This window comes from Chiloscyllium plagiosum, unplaced genomic scaffold, assembly GCF_037043375.1.
Source record: "Chiloscyllium plagiosum isolate Xiang-an unplaced genomic scaffold, Cpla_swu_hap1 HiC_scaffold_27, whole genome shotgun sequence".
In the NCBI taxonomy this organism is placed as follows: Eukaryota; Metazoa; Chordata; class Chondrichthyes; order Orectolobiformes; family Hemiscylliidae; genus Chiloscyllium; species Chiloscyllium plagiosum.
In genome coordinates, this window is record NW_028270165.1 from 49,821,138 (window position 1) to 49,843,886 (window position 22,749).

The following is a 22,749-nucleotide window of genomic DNA, read 5'->3' on the forward strand; positions in this document are numbered from 1 at the left end:
ATCGGGCTTTGATTCTGTCCTGATGTGAGGACAAATAAAGAGTGATGTACTGACACTGAATTGAAAATAGTGTTTAGAGTTGAATGCCTGCAGTGTTTCACTCAGTGTATCAATCTAATATCGATTAAAGATTAGTTCCTGACGTAAACGTCACCAACATACAAAAAATGACGGTTAAGAAAGCATATGGAACACTGGATTTCATCTCTTTAATGGCTGTTGCAGAACCCACAATCCCATGCGATCAATAAACCGTTCTATCGGCCGTGAGCAGTGCTGATGGTGCGCATGTGTGAAATCGATTTGGGGCCGCCCCTCATCGCTCTGATGGACGGGGAGACGAACCTTTGGGAAACCCTGAAGGACCGGAAGGAGCCTGGTCCTACTGCCAATCAGAGCCCTCCTATTGTCTGAATGCGGATGGTTTTGACCATGAGCTTCTGAAGCTGCTGCTACACCTGTCTCTGAATGAAGGTTGACCTTTATCCCAGGTTGCAACTTCTTTCCTCTGTTTAACATCTGGGAGTACCGCACTCTCTTTTCTCGCCCCTTTCCCATTTCTTTTCACATCCTTGGGTTCAGCTGTTGGTTTGTAGGAGCTGAGGGAAAAAGAAAGTCAATCGAGGTGAAGGAACAGACTCTGGAAAATGTTGGTCTAGATCTGTGCCTGTTAATGTTTGACAGGCTTTGTTTCCTGAGCTTGATACATTTACTTGTCTGGCAAAAAAGGATGGCCCCTTGATCCATGTTGGGGATGGCAGTGGATTATGCTGTGGGTGACTTGTTCGTAGTAGTCCAATAAGTATTGGATAAGTAATCATGACACACAAACCTTGAGTTATTGACTGTTTATTTGGGAGCTCACAGTGAGAGCCAAGACGACCTAATAATCAGAAGTCACTCCGACGACAAACAAAAGTTGTGTGATAATATAGGTTACAATCATTTAACAATTAGCAATCTGTTAATTGCAGGATAATGAGTAAACAGAGGCACTTTACCCAGTCACATAGTGTCTGGACAGTTTTGTTTAGAATCTGATAAGTATACAATAGGTCCTTGCAAAGAGAAGGATATTCCCATGCAAGGAAAGAATTTGTTTATCAGGTAGCAGTACAGCTGCAAGGCCGACTCTCTCTATTGAGCCTGGGAAACACAATGTTAGTCTGGGAAACATAAGCTTTGGCAAGCAGGCACTAAGCTGAGATTGAAAGTGGTTTCCAGGTTTTTAATATGTGGCAAAATGGCTGACCAGAATATATTAATTCTCCCACAATTCCTTTCTTCTTTCCTTTTACCAAATCAGGAGGTCAGTTCAGAGGAACCGGCAAAAGGAGGGATGTAGTGAACCCAGTGGGGTTTGTTGGTGATGGGGGTTTAGAGTCGCCAAGGTAACTGTCATAGTCCAGGTCACCAGGATCAGGAGAGAGAGTGTCAGTGAAACCATCTATTGGTGCAGAAATGTCAGAAATGAGAAGCGGCACAAGTTGGGAAGATGCTGGGATATTCGGCATCAGAAGGCAGCTGAAATGGGCACAGAACTGTTTCTGGAAAATAATGCTATGTGCTCGCAGAACAAAACCAGCAATGAGAAGCACAAGGCCCTGGAAGAGAGCAGAAGCCCAAAAGCCAAGCCAGCCACCCAATGGGGAGTAGTGTTATGGAGGGAGGAGGCCACCTTACCCAATGTGGGCGGTAATGTTAGTAATGTTCTCACTGGAGTCAGGGATGTAGATACAGCAGTCAGAGGCGATAAGGGCACAAGTGCCTCCTTTCTCGGCTAACAGGGAGTCGAGGGCCATGTGACTTTGGAGAGCAATGGTGTGGACAGTGACCATCCCTGCATTGAGCAGATCAAAGGCTGAAGATGTGGCATTGGCAATCTCTTCCATAGTGGTAGCAATTCACTAACCCTCAACCTCAAGGTGCAGGGTAGCATAGGGAGGGAAGAAGGTAGAGAAAAGGTGCTGAAAAGTTGTGAGCACTCTCTTGATGTGTGGTTTGGAATTCTCAAAAGGCAAAGTGTGGGAGTGGTAAAGGAAAGGGACAACATAACCTAAATACCAGCTGCCAGTCCAGGAGGTAGGCAGCCAGGAGTAGGCCGTATGGCCACAAATGAAATCAGAACCGTTGAAGGGCAACAAATTAGGTTCCAATCCAAAAGGTGGGAAGTGAGGAATTGATGGTGGTCTTGTTGGGAACCCTGAGGTTAAGTATGCTCCTGTCTGCAGTGGGCTAGTAAGCAGTTGAAGTAAGGAGTAGGGAGTGCAGACACTTACTGAAACAAGCCTGCCATCCTGAGGGATGCTTATTCTTGATGCAAATACTTCCTAGAGGTGGAGTCGTGGCTGTGAGATTGGTGAGGAACAGGGACGGGGGTGTTCGGGCAGGTTTGTATTTTTTTTCTCTCCTCTACCCCCACACTACCACCTTACTGCAGGAGTGCTTATATTTCCCCCTGCACCTATGTTGTGTGTGCAGGTGTGCGACACAGTGAAAGACAACAAGTGCACAAATCTTTATTCAACTTCCACCACCAGGAAGAAAGGAAACACCTGAGTGGCCAGTGACAAGCAGTGCCCTTCTCAGAGGACAATGCTGCATGATCAAATAGTGAGGGGGAGGGCAGCGATCAAATCAAAATAGAGTTGGAGGGGGAAATAATACACAAAGGTGTTAGTGGGCACCGCGTGCTCCTTCTCCAGAGACACCCCGGCTCTGACATACCTACAGAGGAGGGGCAGGCAGTCGGCCCTAATGATCCCCTCCATGGCCTGCTGCCTGGACCTGTTTATAGCCAGTTTGGCCAGCCCCAGGAGCAGACCCATGAGGAGGTCCTGTGACCTGTCCTCCCTACTTTGCACCGGGTGCCCGAAGATCACAGGAGAGGTAATATTGAGGCTGGAACCAACCCTTGAATGTATCCATTGTATATCCCACTGATTGCCAGTGGAGGTGGGTATTATCCCCGTCAGAGTTTGGGGTGCTCACCCACTTCGGAAACCAGGGGGATGTGAAAAGTTGTGACAGCAGCAGAATGACCCTGATGCAGCCCCCATTCGGCAGGGTCATTGAAAGGTATGGATCTCAGGGGGATCCCTCCCTTGGAGTGGATGGGAATATGGGCACAAACCCAGCAGCTAGAGCGGCTGTGCTTTTCTGCATAAAGGTAATGTCCTGTAAAGAAAAGTATTACACTGTAATTCCTGTTTACTACAGATTATCAGGCTATCCATTGTGTCCCAATCAAACATAGTCAGTGAAAGAAAGATAAGAAAGAGTTCAGTAAAAGGCAGAATGATCAGGCTGAGCCATTCACGGATGAAGGCTGAAGATGTGTTTCTGACGGGACGTCTGGTGTTCCTCCAGGGGGTGGCGCTAGTTTGCATTGTGTTGTGTATGTCCATGCGGCCTCCCCATGACCTTGACTGCTGACCGGGTAACCCAGCAGGACTAGGAACGGGCCTGTCCATCTCAGCTCCAATATGTCCCGGTCCTAATGCTGAGGCTTGGCATACCCATGAATGTAAACTCTGAAGAGTTTTGGTTAACTGATGCAAATATTTCCCAGTTGTCCAACACTAGACAGTCAGCTGTTTCAGTCATTGGGATGGTTTTGATTCACCTACAAAATACATCTGCTATTATTAGACAATATCGTTAACAATGTACGCGACATAATTCTATGAAAGCAAGTTGTAGACAAGTAAAAGGCTGACCAGGCAAGGAGGTAGTTAACAACCTCAGGGCATCCCTCTTACAGCATGCATCTTGTTTGTTTACAAATTAAACACGCTTCAGCTCTTTTCCTCGCTGTTTTCTGGAAATCTGGGTGTCACCAAGTTTGTAATAAGTATTACCATTTCCTTCTTGCCCAAGTGTGTACAATAATGCACATAATCAACTGAAGGAAGCAGCAGCAAAGAAGGAACACAAACCAATCCATCAGGGATCACCCACATTTTGGTTTGAGTATCAAACGAGTACCCTATTTGAGGCCATAGTTTGTGCTGTTCAGCAGGAGGCCTCCCCTGTGATTTCAGTCCCATACCCAGGCCTGGCATTCCTATCCCCATATTGTCTCTATCTGGGTTTTGCTGGGGACCCAATGGGACCAGAAGTTTGGGGTGGAAGGCTGCCTGCTCGGCAGCAGCATCCATCTGCTCATTCCTTTGGAGACTGTATCCATTGCCTCAGCGTGAGCTGAATATCTTGATAGCTGCCAGATTGATGGGACAAAATAGCATTACTATTAGTCTGCCCCGTGGGGGTTAAAAATCCTCTATGTTCCCACAAGTCTGTGTAATCATGGGTCACACCAAAAGCACAGTGAGAGTTGAAGACCTCAACCCCCAGGAGGGGGTGTCTCAGTTCCGCGATCGATCAACTGAACTCTAGGAGGTTCAGCAAGGTTTCACACTTTAATTAGTAACAGCCAGGCAAAGATTTGTCCAGCAACACAGATATTAAAATATTCTGTGTTCCTTGGAGAAATTGCGTGATTAACTTGGAACAAAAAGCAATTTTCATATGTTTCTTAGGAGACAGTACAGCATGAAATTACATAATGGACAACAGGTTAACCCTGGGAAACAATGTTGTTTCACATGCATTATCTCCTCATACTTGTGCTTCAAGGTTAGCTAGGATGGTCAGTAATGTCCTATCTAGCTTAATTAGATCCATACTATGAAGAAGGCATTGTTTGCTTAATCTGTAATTCAGTTAGCTCAGGAATGCAGAAATGCAGCTTTTAGCCATTTTAAACACAGTGTTAATGTGTAGCCTGAAGCCATGTTGTTCTATTACTTTATATTGAGATGCCATTTTGTGTTTAATAAAAGGTCCTGACAACAGCCTAAATCCAGGTATGAGATCCTCATCTGGTGTGGATCCGTCACTCAAAAGAAAACTGGATTTGCAATTTAAAGCCATACGTGCTATTCTGCTAAATTAATCCAGTTGATTTTTTTTGTTTAGAAATGTGGAAACCTCGTGAACAGTTCTTCCAGTCAATCACTGGATATTCAAATTTCTCTTCAAAATTAATGATCATAACAAAACTGGGTGTCATTGTGGGATTTTGAATCTGGAAGATGTGCTTGGTAAAGTTTGGAAGAACAATATTTCAAAGTGAATGTTATCGTGTTAAGTACTAAGACTTTCTGGAGATGAAAAATTTGCCCCTGTTTGTTTTGCAACACTTAACCAAGGTCAGTTCTTTAGAATACGCAGACAGGTTGATGCGAGAGTTGAGAGCTGGGGAAAATTATCAGAAATAATACAGGCAGAAGCACAGCAATTAGAGTTAGAAAGTAAGCCAAAAATATTTTAAAAAAAGATTGGAATGTTTTATCAGTTTTTTTTTTAAAGTTAACAAAGTAAGTGTTGGTTCTGTAGAAAATGAGTCTGGGGATTCAATAACAGAGGATAAAGAGATGGTCGGAGAATTGAAAAGAGCTTGAATCTGTCTTCAGTAGAGAGGATAAAAGTAACACTTTAGCTGGAAATCAGGAATTGAAAGGGAAGGAGGAACTGAAGACAATTACAATTACCAGGGAAGTCGTACTGAGTAAACTGTTGGAACTATGAGTTCACAAGTCTCAGGTGCCCAAAAGATTTCATCATGGACTCTTAAAGAAAAACTAGCTCGTGAAATAGTTAATGCATTGGTTTTAATTTTCCAAACCTCACTAGTTTCAGGGAAGATTTCTTTAGATTGGAAAACTCCTTTCTTCAAAAAGGGTGACTGAGAACAGGAAACTGCAGACCATTTACCTTAACATATGTCATAGGGAAAATGTTCAAAGCTATGATTAAAGATGTTATGACAGGGCACTTGTATAAGTTCAAGGTAATCAGGCAGCGTGGATGTGTTTTTGTCAATAGGAAATAATGTTTTGAAGAACGGCCTCTTCCCACTGCGACTGAGCTGATGAATCTCATGTACCGATAGGGAATGGAATCCCTTCCCACATTCCCCACTTTTCCACGACTTCTCTGCAGTTCTGGTGTCCTTTTGGCTCCCTGTTTCTGATGAACAATTGAAAGTGTGATCACATTCGGAAAACATGGACAGTCACTCCCTACTGCGAATAGTGTAATGTTTTTTCATCTGTGTAACTGGTTACAGCTCCTTCCCACAGACAGCTCATTGGGGCACACTCTCTCCCAACAAGGAGAAAATACATACAAAAGTTGAGCAGCAGACAAAATGCAAAAGCAATGAAATGTCGACCCACGGGGAAAAAAAATTGTGCCTTTATCTTTTTTCTCCCCTATTGGCATTTGGATTTTTAATTTGTCACTGACACCAACATCCCCAAAGAGCATATTGCACATGTGTGCCGGTGTCAGCAACGCAGCGCGCATGCCCGTCGGTGTCAGCAAAACATTGCGCATGTTCATCCGTCCGCCAGAAAAAGGCGCAAGCCGTTCTCCTGATGGCCCAATAGGGAGACCTGGAGGACCGGAAAGAGATAGGTCCTCCTACCAATCAGAGCTACTCTATTGTCTAAATGCGGAAGTTGGACCATGAGCTTCACCCAGACGGTAAATTCCTTCCTCTGTCCAAGATCTGTGAGTACGGCACTCTTTTTTTTTTCTTGCCCCCTTTTCCATTTCTTTTTCACTCTGGTGTTCAATTGTTGACTTGCAGCAACTGAAAGCAAAGGGAGTGAATCCAGGGAGGAGACAGACTCTGGAAACGTTGGTCTGAGTCTGTCTCAACTGGCGAAATAGACAGGCAGGAGGCTGGAAGAACACAGCAAGCCAGGCAGCATCAGGAGGTGGAGAAGTCGACGTTTCGGGTGTAACCCTTCTGCAGGACTGGGAATGAGTGTAGGGGGAGATGCAGATAAAGGGGGTGCAAGGGGCAGTGTGGTGAAGTGGGGATAGGTGAAGGCAAGCTGAGGGTACGACCTGGTTGGTCAAGGGGAGGAAGGAAACTGGTTGGTGGCAGGGAGGAGTGGAAATGAGGGGTCGGGGCTGGGAAGGGAGTTGGGGATGGGAAGTGAGGTTATTTGAAATTGGAGAACTCAATGTTGAGTTCTCCGAGCCGTAGGCTGCACAGGCGGGAGATGAGGTGTTGTTCCTCCAAGTTGTGGTTTGGTGTGGCATGGCAACGGAGGAGGCCAAAGATGGTCATGTCAGGAATGGAGTGGGAAGGGGAATTAAAATGGATGGTGACTGGGAGGGTCCGGTTGACCTCTGTGGACCCAGCTGCGATGCTCGGCGAACCGTTCCCCAAGTTTATGCTCGGTCTCCCCAATGTAGAGAAGACCACCATTGGTAAACACATGGCAAATGCAGTACCACAATGTGAAGTTAGAGCCTTTCTGTGGCAATAAAAGCAGAAAGGAGGTGTGTTGTTTAAATGGTGATGGATTGGGATGTGAAGAAAGTGAGAACTGCAGATGGTGGAGATCAGAGTCAAAGTGTGGTACTGGAAAAGCACAGTAGGTCAGGTAGCATTCAAGGAGCGGCAGAGTTGACATTTTGGGCACGAGCCCTTTATTAGGAATGATGTGTGAACATCCTAAGGGGCCTCAGCGTCCTCCTACACCAGTCACTGCCAGTTGTCAGACAGGTGCAGCAAGCAATCAGCAAGGTAAGTGTTATATTAGCAAAAGGAATTGAGTTCAGAATTGAGAATGTCTCTCTGTAGTTAGGGGATCATTGAATATGTTCAAGGCTGAGCTCATCTGATTTTAGAACAACAAAGAAGTGGATGTTTATGGAGGAAGGCAAGAAAATGATTTTAAGATCAGTACAGAACAGTTACAGGGTCATACAGCACAGAAACAGACCCTTCAGCCCAACTAGTCCATGCTGACCATATTCGCAAACTAAACTAGTCCCACCTAGATTGGCCCAATTCCGTCTGAACTTTTCCTATTCATGTACTTATCAAAATGTCTTTTAAATATTGTTACTGTACCTGCATCCATCACTTCCTTTGGACATTTATTCCACACACAAACTACTCTGTGTTTGAAAAAAAGGTGCCCCTCCTGCCTTTTTGAAATCTTTCTCCTCTCGCCTTCAAATTTGCTGCCTAATCTTGAACCAATACCTGGCAGTCACCTCATCTATCCCCCTCATGATTTTATAAACCTCTGTATGGTCACCTTTCAACCTCCTGTGGTCCATTGAACAAGTCCCAACCTATTCATCTAGATGTCAGCAGAATCACAACCAATCCATTGAATGTTGGTGCAGGTTTGTAAGACCAGGTGGCCTACTGCTTCCAATTCTCTCTCACTGTCCAGGACAGCAAGAGAACATAAGACATCAGAGCAGAAATTTAGGCCATTCAGCCCATCAGGTCTGCTCCATCATTCAATCGTGACTGATAAGTTTCACCACTCTCTGGCTGAAGAAGTTTCTCCTTACCTCCATTCTGAAAGGTCTTCCCTTTACTCTAAGGCTGTTCCCACTGGTTCTAGTCCCTCCAACCAATGGAAACACATTCCCAACGTCCACTCTGTTCAGGCTGTTCAGTATTCTGTATGTTTCAATTAGACCCTCCCCCCTCCCGAGTATGGGCCTGTTAATCAGCATGAACCAGACCCTTCAGGATGAGGTACAGCAGGGATTAGGATCAGCAAAGTGAGAATAGACGGAGTGTGTGTGGGATGGAGATTTTCAGCATCTAGGGAATAAGAGAGGAAACAAAATTCACTATAAATTAGAATTGACCGGATGGGCTGATGGGCCAATGCATGACAGATGGAGTTGAATTTGGAGAAATGTTAGGTTTGCATTTTGGTCAAGTAATCCAGGCAGGACTGACATAGTTAAGGGAAGTGTTGCAGAACAAAGAGACCTTGGAGTGCAGGTTCATAGTTCCTTGAGAGTGGAGTCACAGGTAGACAGGATAATGAAGAAGGCATTTGGGATGCTTTCTTTTATTGGTCAAAGCATTGAGTAGATGAGTTGGGAGGTTATGTTGCGGCTGTACTGGACATTGTTTGGACCATCTTTAGAATACTGCGTTCAGTTCTGGTCACCCTGCTACAGGAAATGTGTTGTGAAACTTTGAAAAGGATTGGTAAAGATTTGCGAAGTGTTGCCAGAGTAGGAGGGTTTGAGCTACAGGGAGAGTCTGAATAGACCAGGATATATTCTTGGCGCATCGGAGGCTGAGTGGTGACCTAACATGTTTATAAGGGGCATGCATAGGGTGAATACCCAAGGTCTTTTCCCCAGGGTATGGGAGTCCAGAACTAAGAGGGGCATAGGTTTAAGGTGAATGGGGAAAGGGAAGTGAGGGGCAACTTCTTCACACAAAGGGTGGTGAATGTATGGAACAAGCTGCCAGAGGAAGTGGTGGAGGCTGGTGCAGTGACATCATTTAAAAGGCACCTGGCTGGGTCCATGAATAGGAAGGGTTGAGAGGGATGTGGGCCAAATGCTGGCAAATGGGACGCGATTAATTTAGGATATCTGGTCAAGTTGAGATGACTGGTCTGTTTCTGTGCTGTAAGACTCTAATCGTCTTCGGTGAAAGCAGAAATGTGGTTGTGAAGACTGGACTTGCAGAGCAGCTTTCAAGGATATTTTGCCCTTAATGGGATCAGAAGAAGTTAAAATGAAATCTTTCATTTGTGACCCAGCAACTGAGTGAGTGAGGACATCTGGGATTTTGTTGGAAAGTGGGAATTGATTGCACTGTTGGGATGAAGCCCTACCGTATTCAGTCATTTCTGCTGGTGGGTGAGACTAGGCCTCAAGGTTAGGGGGAGTGGATTTCGGACAGAGATGAGAACAAATTGCTTATCCCGGAGAGTAGTGAATCTATGGAATTCTCTGCCCAAGGAAGCAGTAGAGGCAGCTTCATTAAATATATTCAAGACACAGTTGGATGGGTGTTTGCATGGTACGGGAATTAAGGGTAGTTGGGATAATGCAGGGAGGCGGAGCTCAGACAATGGATAGATCAACCATGATCTTAATGAATGACGGAGCAGGCTGGAAGGGCCAAATGGCCTATTCCTGCTTCTATTACTATGAAACTATAACCCTGCATTTCCCATGGCTAACCCACCTAACCTGCACATCCCTGGACGCTCTGGTCAATTTAGCATGGCCAATCCAAATCAGGCCTGCTGAGCGGTGAGGTGATGTGGAAAATGAACATCAGAGAGTGATAGAAAGGGACAAGGAGAGTAAATATACCAGCGATCAAAACTGGATTTTAAAGATCACAAAAATTGAAACTAAAAACATTGTTTCTCAATGTTTGCTGCACTGTAGCAAAAGTGAATGAATTGACTGCACACATTGAAGGGAATAATTATGACCTGAGACTCCTTACAGAGACATGGCTTCAGGATGGCAAGGATTGGATCCTCAATAGCGAGGGGGTAATCAAATGGGAAGCTAGGTAAAGGTAGAGGGTTGGCCCTGCTAATCCAAACACTAATCATAGGGTAGTCTGGTGTCAGCTCAGGTTTCAGGTCCTGATTTCTCTGTCCTCTGTTGATCTCCCTGTTCCCCCGGAGTGTGATGTCAGTCTGTTCTCAGCTCTGCTGAAGTTTTGACCCCCCTTTTACACCTTCCGGAAGAGTAAAACATTCAGTTTTACCCAACCCACAATCTCCCAGCCTGTCAACTACCCAGACACAGAGTGTAGTCATAGCAGGGAATCAAACAAGAAAAATGAAACAAAATTCAAAATAAATAGGTGCTCGTGTTTAATGTTTGTTCATGAGGAAGTAAACCAGAAATAGGACTCTCCCAGGATTCTTATGGTGCCCTACTTGAGGAATTCTCTCTCCCTTCCATCTAACTATTAGTACCCAGCTAAGATTTACAACAATATTTACATCAACAGAAATAAACCATCTGTTACAAAATAGTTATAGAAATATACAGCACGGAAATAGACTTTTTCTCTCTCTCATGCACAAACGAGTCCATGGGGATGAATTTGTATTTGCAGATTTATATTTGCAAATACATTCTATTTTGCTCAAAAAATGCACAATCTGCAGGCAGTCAATCCATGTAATATTTTGTAAATTCCACTTTGATAATAGAACCAGTCTGACTAAAGATTAGGATACAGACAGACCCTGACCTCACACCTTTAATGCATTGTCTGAGCGGAGATGTCACCTTTTGTTATAAAACTTTTAAGTTCTCTCGAGAAGGTGCCTTACAAGAAGTTCTGGGATTTGCATATTAATGATACCTGCAACCCATTCTGAAAGATGAAAGTCTTAACAAGCCAGGTTAGTTCAATATATCATTTCAGTGCAGGACATTGTCATGTTTTTCCATAAATTCTGTGTGTTCTGATCTTATACTCCGCAATCACCTGATGATGGAGCAGTGCTCCGAAAGCAAGTACTTGCAAATAAATCTGTTGGGCTATAACCTGGTGTTATGTGATGTTTAACTTTGTCCAGGTTAGGGTGGACTGACCATGCTAAATTACCCATAGTGCCCAGGGATGTGCAGGTTAGGGTGGATTGGCCGTGCTAAATTACCCATAGTGCCCAGGAATGTGCAGGTAAAGTGCATTACTCAGGGTTAAATGTAGAGCAATAGGGGAATGGGTTTGGGTGGGTTACCCTTCGGAGGATCGGTGTGGACTCGTTGGGCCGAGTGGCCTGCTTCCACACTTTGGGGGATTCTCTGAAGAGAACGGGTTTGTCCAAACTGTACAATGCAGTGCAGCGCAGGCGCAGCGTGGGGCGGGCCTGAGAGCCGGCCGAAGCAGGCGCAGTGTGGTGTGACCTGTTGTCGACTTCGCTCCGCCCCTTCGCACGCCCCCTTGACCCGCTCCGCCCCTTCGCACGCCCCCTTGACCCGCTCCGCCCCTTCGCACGCCTCCTTGACACGCCCCGCCCCTTTGCACGCCCCCGTGACTTGCTCCACCCCCTCGCGCCTTTAACGTCATGACGGGGAAGTGTCCCTGTCAGGTTTGAGTGGAACTCCCTCCCTCTGGGCAGCTCTTCACCCTGAGAGGGATGGGGGGGGGGGAAATCTGTTCACTTGTAGCAACTGGAGTGAATCCAGGGAGGGAGGAGACTCTGCAAACTCAGGTTTGTGTCTTAGTTACTCAGGTGAGGTTGGGGGGGGGAAAGATAGAGATTGGGAAATGGGTGGGATAGATATCTTTTATGTTTTACTTTATTTTTTCTTTTCTACCCTGGACTGATAGTGGTGACCTTTAAAATCCCTTTTTACAGGGTATTTGAAGATCTGAAGACTGAAGTTTCAAAATCAACAGATGAAGGGCTTTTGCCCAAAACGTCGACTCTCCTGCTCCTGACCTGCTGTGCTTTTCCATCACTGCACGTTCCGACTCTGATTCTCCAGCGTCTGAAGTTCTCACTTTGACGTCAATGTGACAGTCACTCAATCCATCGGGACCGCAACGGTTTTCAACTCTGATTCTGTGAGAAGGAGCAAAGCTTTTTGGTTCCTGTTTGAGTATGTTTTCAGCATCAGTGGGACTGGATGATAGACCCTGCCGTTGCAGTGCACTGAGAGTGGAGCCTGAAACAGTTATACGGCCTGGGAAGAGGAAGTCAGGGTGGGGAGGGGCTCCACATGTTTGTGTGTGGCTGAAGCTTCCACCATGAAGAAACCCGAGGAATCACGCCCCGTAGAAAAACCATGGAAGTGTGGCGACTGCAGGAAAGGCTTCTGTTTCCCATCTGCCCTGGAGACTCATAGGTGCAATCACACCGGGGAGAGGCTGTTCCCCTGCCCTGAGTGCGGGAAGGGCTTCATCAATTCCTCCCACCTGCTGACATAGCAGCAGGTTCACACTGGGGAGAGGCCATTCACCTGCCCCGTATGTGGGAAGCATTCAGTCAGTTGGGCAACTTGTGGAAAAACCAGCGGGTCTGCACCAGAGAGAAGCCCTTCAGCTGCCCTGAGTGAGGGAAGAGCTTCACGTGCCATCGCAGGGTGATTGAAGGAACAACGGTTGAGTGCAATATTGGATTGGACTATCAAACCGGTTCCAAGGACTACCGGGTTTGAATCCCGCTGTGGCAGATGGTGGAATTGGAATTCGGTCAGAAATCTGGAGTTCAGAATCTAACGATGAAACCACTTTCGGGAGGTGGGGGGTGGAGAAACCCCCATCTGATTCAATCACGTCCTTTTTTTTGGGAAGGAAACTGTCATTGTGGGAAAGAATTCACTCAGTCGTCCCAGCTGCATCCTTGAGCAGATCTGGCCCACACATGACTCCAGACCCACAGCAGTCTGGTTGACTCAACACTCCCACCTCCTGGAGAATGAGTGGGGAGAAAATTACTTGGAAACAGGGTATGGGTTGAAATTGGTGAGTGAGGCAGCACTTCCCACAGGTTAAGGCTGTACCAAGGATCCAATTACAAAGGGACAACTTGGTGGTGACTAATAGTAAAGGAGGGAGTGTGTGCACTTTGAGCTTGAGCTGTTTAAAAAATATAACCTACTTTTTCTACACCTTTTTGCTGAGGGGATCTGAAGCTGTAACTTACCGCTGGGCTCAGACTCTTAATGAAAGACTCTTATTGAGCTCCAGAAGGTTTTTGTTTTAAAGCTGCTTACTTCTTATAGCCTCCTGCACTAAGTTTCCAGTGTAGTGTATCAGACGGAGCAGTGAATGAGAAGCTATTATTGTTAGAAATGGTAATTTTTTTGTGAGTACAGGTACTGCATTATTTCATTAGCATTGTAAAGTTTCCTGACAGCACCAGGAGGTGTGGGCTGTGTTCACTAGAAACGATGTGGAAGTGCTGGTGTTGGACTGGGGTGGATAAAGTTAAAAATCTTTCAACACCAGGTTATAGTCCAACAGGTTTGTTTGGAAGCACAAGCTTTTCAGAGTGCTGCTCCTTCATTCGGTGGTTGTGGAGAATAAGATCATGATCATAGAATTTATAGTCAAAGCAGTCGAGTGTCATGGAGATGTGATTCATTAAACAATTTTAGATTAAATATTTCATCGTTTAGAATTGGCTTCTGTTCTTTGATATGTTAATCCCAGAATGTAATTTAACTGCAGAGCTTTTCTAACAAGCGTGTCAGTCTGATTCGACATTGGGACCCAGACAGAATTCACACCTATTGTCAGAAAACCTCTGCATTTAAATGACGTTCTGAAAGGGCTGATTTTAAACATTTGAGAATAGCTACAATGATATATTCAGAAACATAGTTGAAGTCTGAAAGCATGTTCAATTTTTTTTACAAGAGCTGCTGAAATCTTTCTGAAACTTGAACTAAAAAATGTGCAGTGAGGCCACAGCTCAGGACAGGCTGGAAGGGGTGTATGGCTTATTCCTTGTTTTGTGAAATTGGTTCCAACTATGTAAAAATAGTCACAGAGCGGGAAACAAACCCTTCAGTTCATGCCGACCAGATATCCTAAATTAATGTAGTGATGCATTTGCCCCATACCCCATAAATTCTTCTTTTCATATATCCATCCCGATGCCTTTTAAATGTTGTAATTGTACCAGCCATCACCACTTCCTTTGGCAGCTCATTCCATACACACACCACTCTCTGTGTTAAAAGGTTGCCCCTGAGGTCCCTCATAAATCTTTCTGGTCTCACCCTAAATCTATGCCCTCTAGTTCTGAACTCTCCCTACCCTGGGGAAAAGACATACAAAAGTTGAATAGCCATTAAAATGCAAAAAGAATACAATGTTGAACCACAGGGGGAATAAAAAATTGACTTTTGAACTCCTATTGGCATTTGGACACTTAAAATCTGTCAGTAACAGTAGCATCTCCACAGGGAATACTGAGCATGATCTTCGGTGTCAGCAAGCACTGCACGTGCTTGAAAGGGCACGCGACCTTCTTTTGAAGAACCAATAGGATGCCCTGGAGGACCGAAAGGGGGCGGGTCCTCCTGCCAATCAGAGCCGCCGTATTGTCTGAATGCAGAAGTTGGACCTTGAGCTTCTGCTTCTGCTCCTCTCTCTCTCTGAATGAAGATTGAACTTTACTCCCAGACTGCAACATTTTTCCTCCATTCAATATCTGTGAGTATGGCCCTTTTTTCTCGCCCAATGCTTCCATTTCTTTTTCATGCTGGGGTTCAATTGTTGACTTGCAGAAACTGAAAGGAAAGAGCGAATTCAGAGAGGGGATACTTGTGCAATGTTGGTCTGTGTCTCAATTGGCAAACATATGGCAACTGCAGTACCACCGTGTGAAGTTATAGTCTTTGTTGTGATACAAAAAAATGCCCAAAGGAGGTGCATTATTTAAATGGTGATACATTGGAATGTGGAGAAAGTGAGGACTGCAGATCAGTCGAAAAGTGTGGTGCTGGAAAAGCTCAGCAGGTCAGGCAGCATCTGAGGAGCAAGAGAGTTGATGTTTCAGGCACGAGCCCTTCTTCAAGAATGATGTGTGGATGGACAAATGGGTCTCAGCGTCCTTCTACACCAGTCACTGCCAGTTGTCAGACGGGTGCAGCAAGCGATCAGCAAGGCAAGTGGTATATTAGGAGGAGAAAGTGAGGTCTGCAGATGCTGGAGATCAGAGCTGGAAATGTGTTGCTGGAAAAGTGCAGCAGGTCAGGTAGCATCCAGGGAACAGGAGAATCGACGTTTCGGGCATAAGCCCTTCTTCAGGAATGAATGAATCGTGGTATATTAGCAAGTGGAATTGAGTTCAGAAATGGGGATGCCTTCCTGCAGTTAGATTAGATTACTTACAGTGTGGAAACAGGCCCTTCAGCCCAATAAGTCCACACTGACCCGCTGAAGCGCAACCCACCCAGACCCATTCTCCTACATTTACCCCTTCACCTAACACTATGGGCAATTTAGCATGGCCAATTCATCTAACCAGCACATTTTTGGATTGTGGGAGGAAACCCACGCAGACACCGGGAGAACATGCAAACTCCACACAGAGTCACCTGAGGCGGGAATTGAACCCGGGTCTCTGAAGTGGATGGTTATGGGGGAAGGCAAGAAAATGGTTTTAAGACGAGAACAGAACTGTTCAAGTCAGACAGCACAGGAACACGATTAGAGTGGTGCTGGAAAAGCACAGCAGGTCAAGCAGCATCCGAGGAGCAGGAAAATCGACGCTTTGGGCAGGAGCCCCTCCTGCCCGAAATGTTGATTTTCCTGCTCCTTGGATGCTGCCTGACCTGCTGTGCTTTTCCAGCACCACACTAATCGTGGCTCTGATCTCCAGCATCTGCAGTTCTCACTTTCGCCGAGCACAGAAACAGACCCTTCAGCCCAACTAGTCCATGCTGACTATGTTTGCAAACTAAACTAGTCCCACCTGCCTGTGTTTGGCCCGTATCCCTCCAAACCTTTCCTATTCATGTACATCTCCAAATGTATTTTAAATCTTCACCTCACCTATACCCCTCATGATTTTATAAACCTCTGTAAGGTCACCCGTGCTCAAGTGAAAGTAGTCCCAGCCTCTGCATCGCTATGTAGGGAGAACCATATCCATTTATGATCTGTTCAATGCTGGTGCAGGCACGAAAGACCAAATAGTCTACTCCTGCTCCCAATTCTCACTCTGTGTCCAGGACAACAAAAGACCATCAGATGGAGGAGCAGAAACACAACCTCCCAACTCCTGTACTCCTGGAGGGCAAAAAGACATGGCTTTGGCGACTAGAGTTAAGGAGAATCCAAAGGGTTTTTACAAATACATTAAGGGCAAAACGGTAACTAGGGGGAGAATAGGGCCCCTCCAAGATGAGCAAGGTGGCCTTTCTGTGGATCCGCAGGAGATGGGGGAGATACTAAACAAGTATTTTGCATCAGTGTTTACTATGGAGAAGGACATGGAAGATATAGAATGTAGTCAAATAGATGGTGACATCTTGAAAAATGTTCATATTACAGAGAATGTGGTGCTGGATGTCTTGAAATGCATAAATCCCCAGGACCTGATCATGTGTTTCCTAGAACTCTGTGGGAAGCGAGGGAAGTTGCTGAGATATTTGTATCATTGATAGTCTTCTGGCACCTCACCTGTGACTGAGGTTGGCTAACGTGGTGCCACTGTTTAAGAAGGGCAGTAAGGACAAGCCAGGGAACTATAGACCTGATGTCGGTGGTGGGCAAGTTGTTGGAAGGAATCCTGAGGGACAGTATTTATACATTTGGAAAGGCAAGGACTGATTAGGGATAGTCAACATGGCTTTGCGCATGGGAAATCATGTCTCACAAACTTGATTGAGTTTTTTGAAGAAGTAACAAAGAGGATTGATGAGGATAGAGCAGTGGGCGTGATTTATGTGGACTTCAGTAAGGTGTTCGAGTTTAGATCTCATGGAACACAAGGAGGACTTGCTCAAAGATAGATGGTGGTGGAAGGTAGATTTTCAGACTTGAGGACTGTGACCAGTGGAGTGCCACAAGGATCGGTGCTGGGTTCACTATTTTTCATAATTTATGTAAATTATTTTGATGTGAACATAGGAGGTATAGTTAGTGAGTTTGCAGATGACACCAAATTGGAGGTGTAGTGGACAGCGAGCAAGGTTACCTCAGATTTACAACGGGATCTTGATCAGATGGGCCAATGGCTGAGGAGTGGCAGATGGAGTTCAATTTAGATAAATGTGAGGGGCTGCATTCTGGAAAAGCAAATCCGAGCAGGATTTATAGATTTAATGGTAAGGTCCAGGGGAGTGTTGCTGAACAAAGAGACCTTGGAGTGCAGGTTCATAGCTCCTTTAAAAGTGGAGTTGCAGGTAGATAGGATAGTGAAGAAGGTATCCTTTCCTTTATTGGTCAGAGCATTGAGTACAGGAGTTGGGAGGTCATGTTTCAGCTGTATCACACTTGTGGAATATTGCGTGCAATTCTGGTCTCCTTCCTTTTGGAAGGATGTTGTGAAACATGAAAGGGTTCAGAAAAGATGAACAAGGATGTTGCCAGAGTTGGAGAGTTTGAGTTATAGGGAGAGGCTGAAGAGGATAGAGCTGTCTTCTCTGGAGCATCAGAGGCTAAGGGGTAACTTTGTAGAAGTTTATAAAATCATGGACAGGGTAAATTAGACAAAGTCTTTTCCTGGGGCGGGGGAGTCGAGAACTAGAGGACATTAGTTTAGTGTGAGGGGGCAAAGATGTAAAGTCCCCCACCATAACCACCATATTATTCTTACTGATAACTGAAATCTCCTTACAAATCTGTTTCTCAATTTCCCGCTGCCTCTTGGGAGGGGGGTGATTATCCCTTTCTTATTTCTCAGTTCCACCCAAATAACTTTCCTGGATGTATTCCCAAGAATATCCTACTTAAATACAGCTGTAATACCAACCCTTATCAAAAACCACTCCCCACCTCGCTTGCCCCCTTTTCTATCCTTCCTATAGCATTTGTAGTGTGGAACATTAAGCTGCCAGTCCTGTCCATCCCTGAGCCACGTTTCTGTGATTACTATGATATCCCATGCCCTGACTTCATCTGCATTCCATGTTAGGCCTCTTGCATTGAAGTAAATACAATTTAATTTATCAATCCTAACTTGTTCTCTGCTTTGTCCTTGCCTACCCTGACTGCTTGACTCACTCCTTTTCCCAATTGTACCAGTCTCAGATTGATCTCTTTCCTCACTATTCCCACCTTACTAGTTTAAAGCCTCCTGAGCAGCTCTCGCAAATCTCCCTGTCAGTATATTAGTCCCCTTCCAATTTAGGTGCAATCCGTCCTTCTTGTACAGGTCACTTCTACCCCAGAAGAGATTCCAACAATCCAAAAATGTGAGCCCTTCTCCCCTGCACAAGCTCCTCACTCATACATTCATCTTCTCTATCCTCCTATTCCTACCCTCACTAGCTCATAGCACTGAGAGTAACCCAGATATTACGACCCTCTAGGACCTTCTTATTTAAATTCCTGCCTAATTTTCTTTGACCCTTCAGAATCTCATCCTTTTCCCTTCCGCTGTCATTGGTTCCAGTGTGTACAATGACCATCTGCTTGTCCCCCTCCCCTTTCAGAACATTCTCCACCCTCTCTGAGACATCCTTGATCCTGGCACCAGGGAGGCAACACATCATTCTGATTATTCGCTGCTGGCTGCAGAAATGTCTCTCTGTGATGATGTCCCCTATCACAATCATCGCTTGGACCCCAGCATACCCCTCATTACATTAGACCCTGTCTCAGTACCAGAAACTTGGCTGTTCATGCTACATTCCCCAGTCCATTACCCCCTAAATTTTCCAAAACTGCATATTTGTTTGAAACGGGGATAGCCACAGAAGATTTCTGCACTATCTGTATACCTCTCCTACCTTTCCTGGTGTTACTTCATCTATCTGACTGTATCTGCAGCTTTTCTCCCTTCCTATAACTATCTATCACTCCCCCTAGCTCTTGTAAATTCCTCATTGCCTCGAACTGTCGCTCCAACAGATCCAGTCGATCTGATAGGATTCGTGACCAAGGACACTTGCTGCAGGCAATCGTCAGTAACGTGGAAATTCTCCCTAATCTCCCATTTCCGACAGGAAGGGCATATCACTATACTAAAGGCCATCTTTACTCATCCAAAATCTACACACCCAGAAGATAACAATGTCTTTTTGCTCTTAAAAAGAAGTGCTCCAGGCTAAGTTAGCATTTATCACTTATACTTTTAAAATTTAATCAAGAGACATTTTAATAAAACATTATAATCAAGAAAGAACCCATTCAGCTCACTTCTGAACATTGAATAAAAAAACTACGTTCGAACCCAAAAGAAACCCAACCTTCAGGGGGCTGGGGCGAGCAAAACTAACGCCCCGCCCCCATTGTTTCCGAATTCGTGGAGGACTCTCCCAACCACGCCCCCTGAACGGAAGATGACATCACTCATCAGGTCCCCGCCCCTATACGAGCTGGCGCGTGCGCAGTGTAGCTCCCGCAGCGGGACGGCGGCAGTGTTGCTGATGGCGCCAGGGGCCTAAGGGACCAGGACAAAAACCGCTGGGAAAGGCTGAGCAGGTCCAGCAGCGCGTTTCGGCTCCGGGGATCCTTCTTCAGAACACGGACAGGTCTCCGAAACATCCCGGAGGAGGTCGCCAGCCCCGATCGCCAAGACCTGGCACCTGCCCCCGGGGAGAGGAGACAGTGAGACAGGGTAGGATTGGGAACCGCGGGAGGAGGGAGACTGGGAGTTTATAAACTCCTAGGGGGAGGCCTCAGGCCTCCAATAGAAGCCCCACAGGCTCAGTGTTTACTTCGCCGGCGAAGGAGCTCTCGGGTTGCCCGGGCAACCGGCGGCCATCTTTGTGAGGGTCAGGCGGAAGTTGTCTTTGGGCCTGGAGCGCCCGGCGGCCATCTTTGTGAAGGTCGGGCGGAGGTTGTCTTTGGGCCGGCATCGCGGGCGGCCATCTTGGTGAAGGCACCGTCCGCTGTCATTTCCGGGAGAGAATTCCAACTTCGGGGCAGCCTTTGTGTCAATTAGAATTTCCTCATTTCACTCTGGGAGACCTGGCCCTGAGCTTGGTCTGTGTGGCCTTAAAACAGGAAAAGGGAATGGGAGAGAGGTCCAGAAAAAAAAACACTTAGATGGGCTGTGAATTTGAGATGAAATAATGTGATAATCTGTGGCACTGGAACAGAATGTGGGTGCTTCCAAGATGGCAGTGACCAGGAAAGCATTGACGTGTTGATGTTAGTTTCAGTTTGTAGACAAGAGAAAAGGGCGAACACCAGGAGTGGAGGAAAGACATGAGGATGGATTTGAACTTCAATGCAGGGGGAGGGATCATGTGTAGGATTCAAACTTAATACATTCAGCGAGTAGATAGGAAAAGTGTTCTGTAGAAAGTCGAACTGTCCCCTAATTTTTAAAAATCTGTGCTCACAGTGATGTCTTTTGTACATTTCTTTTCAGGATGATGCAAGTTTCAGATGGGAAACTCAAGACAAACATCATAGCATGGAAACCGACCCTTCAGTCCAACTCATCCATGCTGACCAGATATCCCAACCGAATCTAAATCCACTTGCCAGCAGCTAGCCCATATCCCTCTGAACCCTTCCTATTCATATGCCCATCCAGATGCCTTTTACATGCTGCAATTGTACTAGCCTGTACCACTTTCTCTGGCAACTCATTCCACACACGCACCATCCTTTGAGTGAAAAAGTTGTTCTTTGGGTCTCTTTTATATCTTTCCCCTCTCACCCTAAGCCTATGCCCTTCAGTTCTGGATGTCCCCCAGCCCAGGGAAAAGACTTTTGTCTATTTATCCTATCCATGATTATGATTTTATAAATCTCTATAAGGTCAGCCTCCAACGCTTCAGGGAAAACAGCCCCAGCCTATTCAACTTCTCCCTATAGCTCAAATCCTCCAACCCTGGCAACATCCTTGTAAATCTTTTCTGAACCCTTTCAAGTTTCACAACATCCTTCCGATAGGAAGGAGACCAGAATTGCATGCAATATTCCAAAAGTGGCCTAACCAATGTCCTGTACAGCCACAACATGACATCCTAACTCCACTAATTAATACTCCGACTAATAAAGGAAAGCATACCAAACACCTTCACTGTCCTATCTACCTGTAACATCACTTTCAACGAGCTATGCACCTGCACTCCAAGGTCACTTTGTTCAGCAACACTCCCTGGGACCTTACCATTAACTGTATAAGTCCTGCTAAGGTCAGCTCAAGATTTGACAATTGGATGACTTGGGCTGGGGTTTGGATCACCAGGTGCTGGGGGATTTGTAAACTTTTAATCCCATCAATTTCCCCAACATCATTTCTACACAACTGCTCATTTCCTTCAGTTCTGTCCTGAATGGACCATGTGTTCCCCAACATTTTGGGGATGTTTCTTGTGTCCTCCTTTGTGAGGATCAAAGCAACGTATGTGGTGAATTGGTCTGCCATCTCTTTTTTCCACATGAGACCTTTGCCTGTTTCTAAGTGTAATTGTTTTCACTAATGCTTTTTTTGCCTCTTCACATACCCCATTTCCCCTTTTCATCAATCCTTTTGTTGAAACCTGAACTGCTCCCAGTCTTCAGATCTGCTGCTTTAGTTTTAGTCAATTTGTACGCCACTTCTTTGGATCCACTGCTATAGAAAGAGGCTGAACAGGCTGGGGCTGTTTTCCGCGGAGAATCGGAGGCTGAAGTGTGACCTTATAGAGGTTTATAAAATCATGAAGAGCATGGATAGGGTAAATAGGCAAGGTCTTTTCCCTGGGGTGGGGAAGTCCAGAATGGGTGGGTAATTGGTTCAGGGTGGGGGAGAGGGGCAGGTGTAAAACTGACCAAAAGTGCAATGTATTCACCCAGAGGATGGTACGTGTAAGGAATTAGCTTCCAGAGGAAGTGGTGGAGGCTGGTACAATTACAACATTTAAAAAGGCATCTGAATGGATATATATGAATAGGAAGGGTTTAAAAGAATATGGGCTAATGCTGGCAAATGGGATTTGATTGGAATATCGACAATAGGTGCAGGAGTAGGCCATTCTGCCCTTCGAGCCTGCACCGCCATTCATTATGATCATTGCTGATCATCCTTAATCAGTATCCTGTTCCTGCCTTATCTCCATAACCCTTGATTCCACTGTCACTGAGAGCTCTATCCAACTCTTACTTAAATGAATCCAGAGACTGGACCTCCACTGCCCTCTGGGGCAGAGCATTCCACACAGCCACCACCCTCTTGGTGAAGAAGTTTCTCCTCATCTCTGTCCTAAATGGTCTACCCTGTATTTTTAAGCTGTGTCCTCTGGTTCGGCACTCATCCATCAGCGGAAACATGTTTCCTGCTTCCA

General features: G+C 45.6%; 2 protein-coding genes across 3 annotated transcripts in view; both read left to right on the forward strand.

Moving 5' to 3' along the window:
* Positions 1–22,749, forward strand: part of LOC148143985 (uncharacterized) — a 143,320-nt gene that overhangs the window by 66,272 nt on the left and 54,299 nt on the right. The gene's annotated exons all lie outside the window — the stretch shown is intronic.
* The window catches only part of LOC148143986 (uncharacterized), an 81,522-nt gene that overhangs the window by 56,207 nt on the left and 2,566 nt on the right, over positions 1–22,749 (forward strand). Inside the window, exon 3 of one of the 2 annotated variants that reach the window (XM_087974547.1) lies at positions 14,758–15,007. The gene's annotated coding sequence lies outside the window, so the exon portion shown is untranslated. Of the gene's footprint in view, positions 1–14,757; positions 15,008–19,832; positions 20,085–22,749 lie in introns of those variants that run through there. The other variant, XM_087974546.1, reaches the window with a different exon arrangement.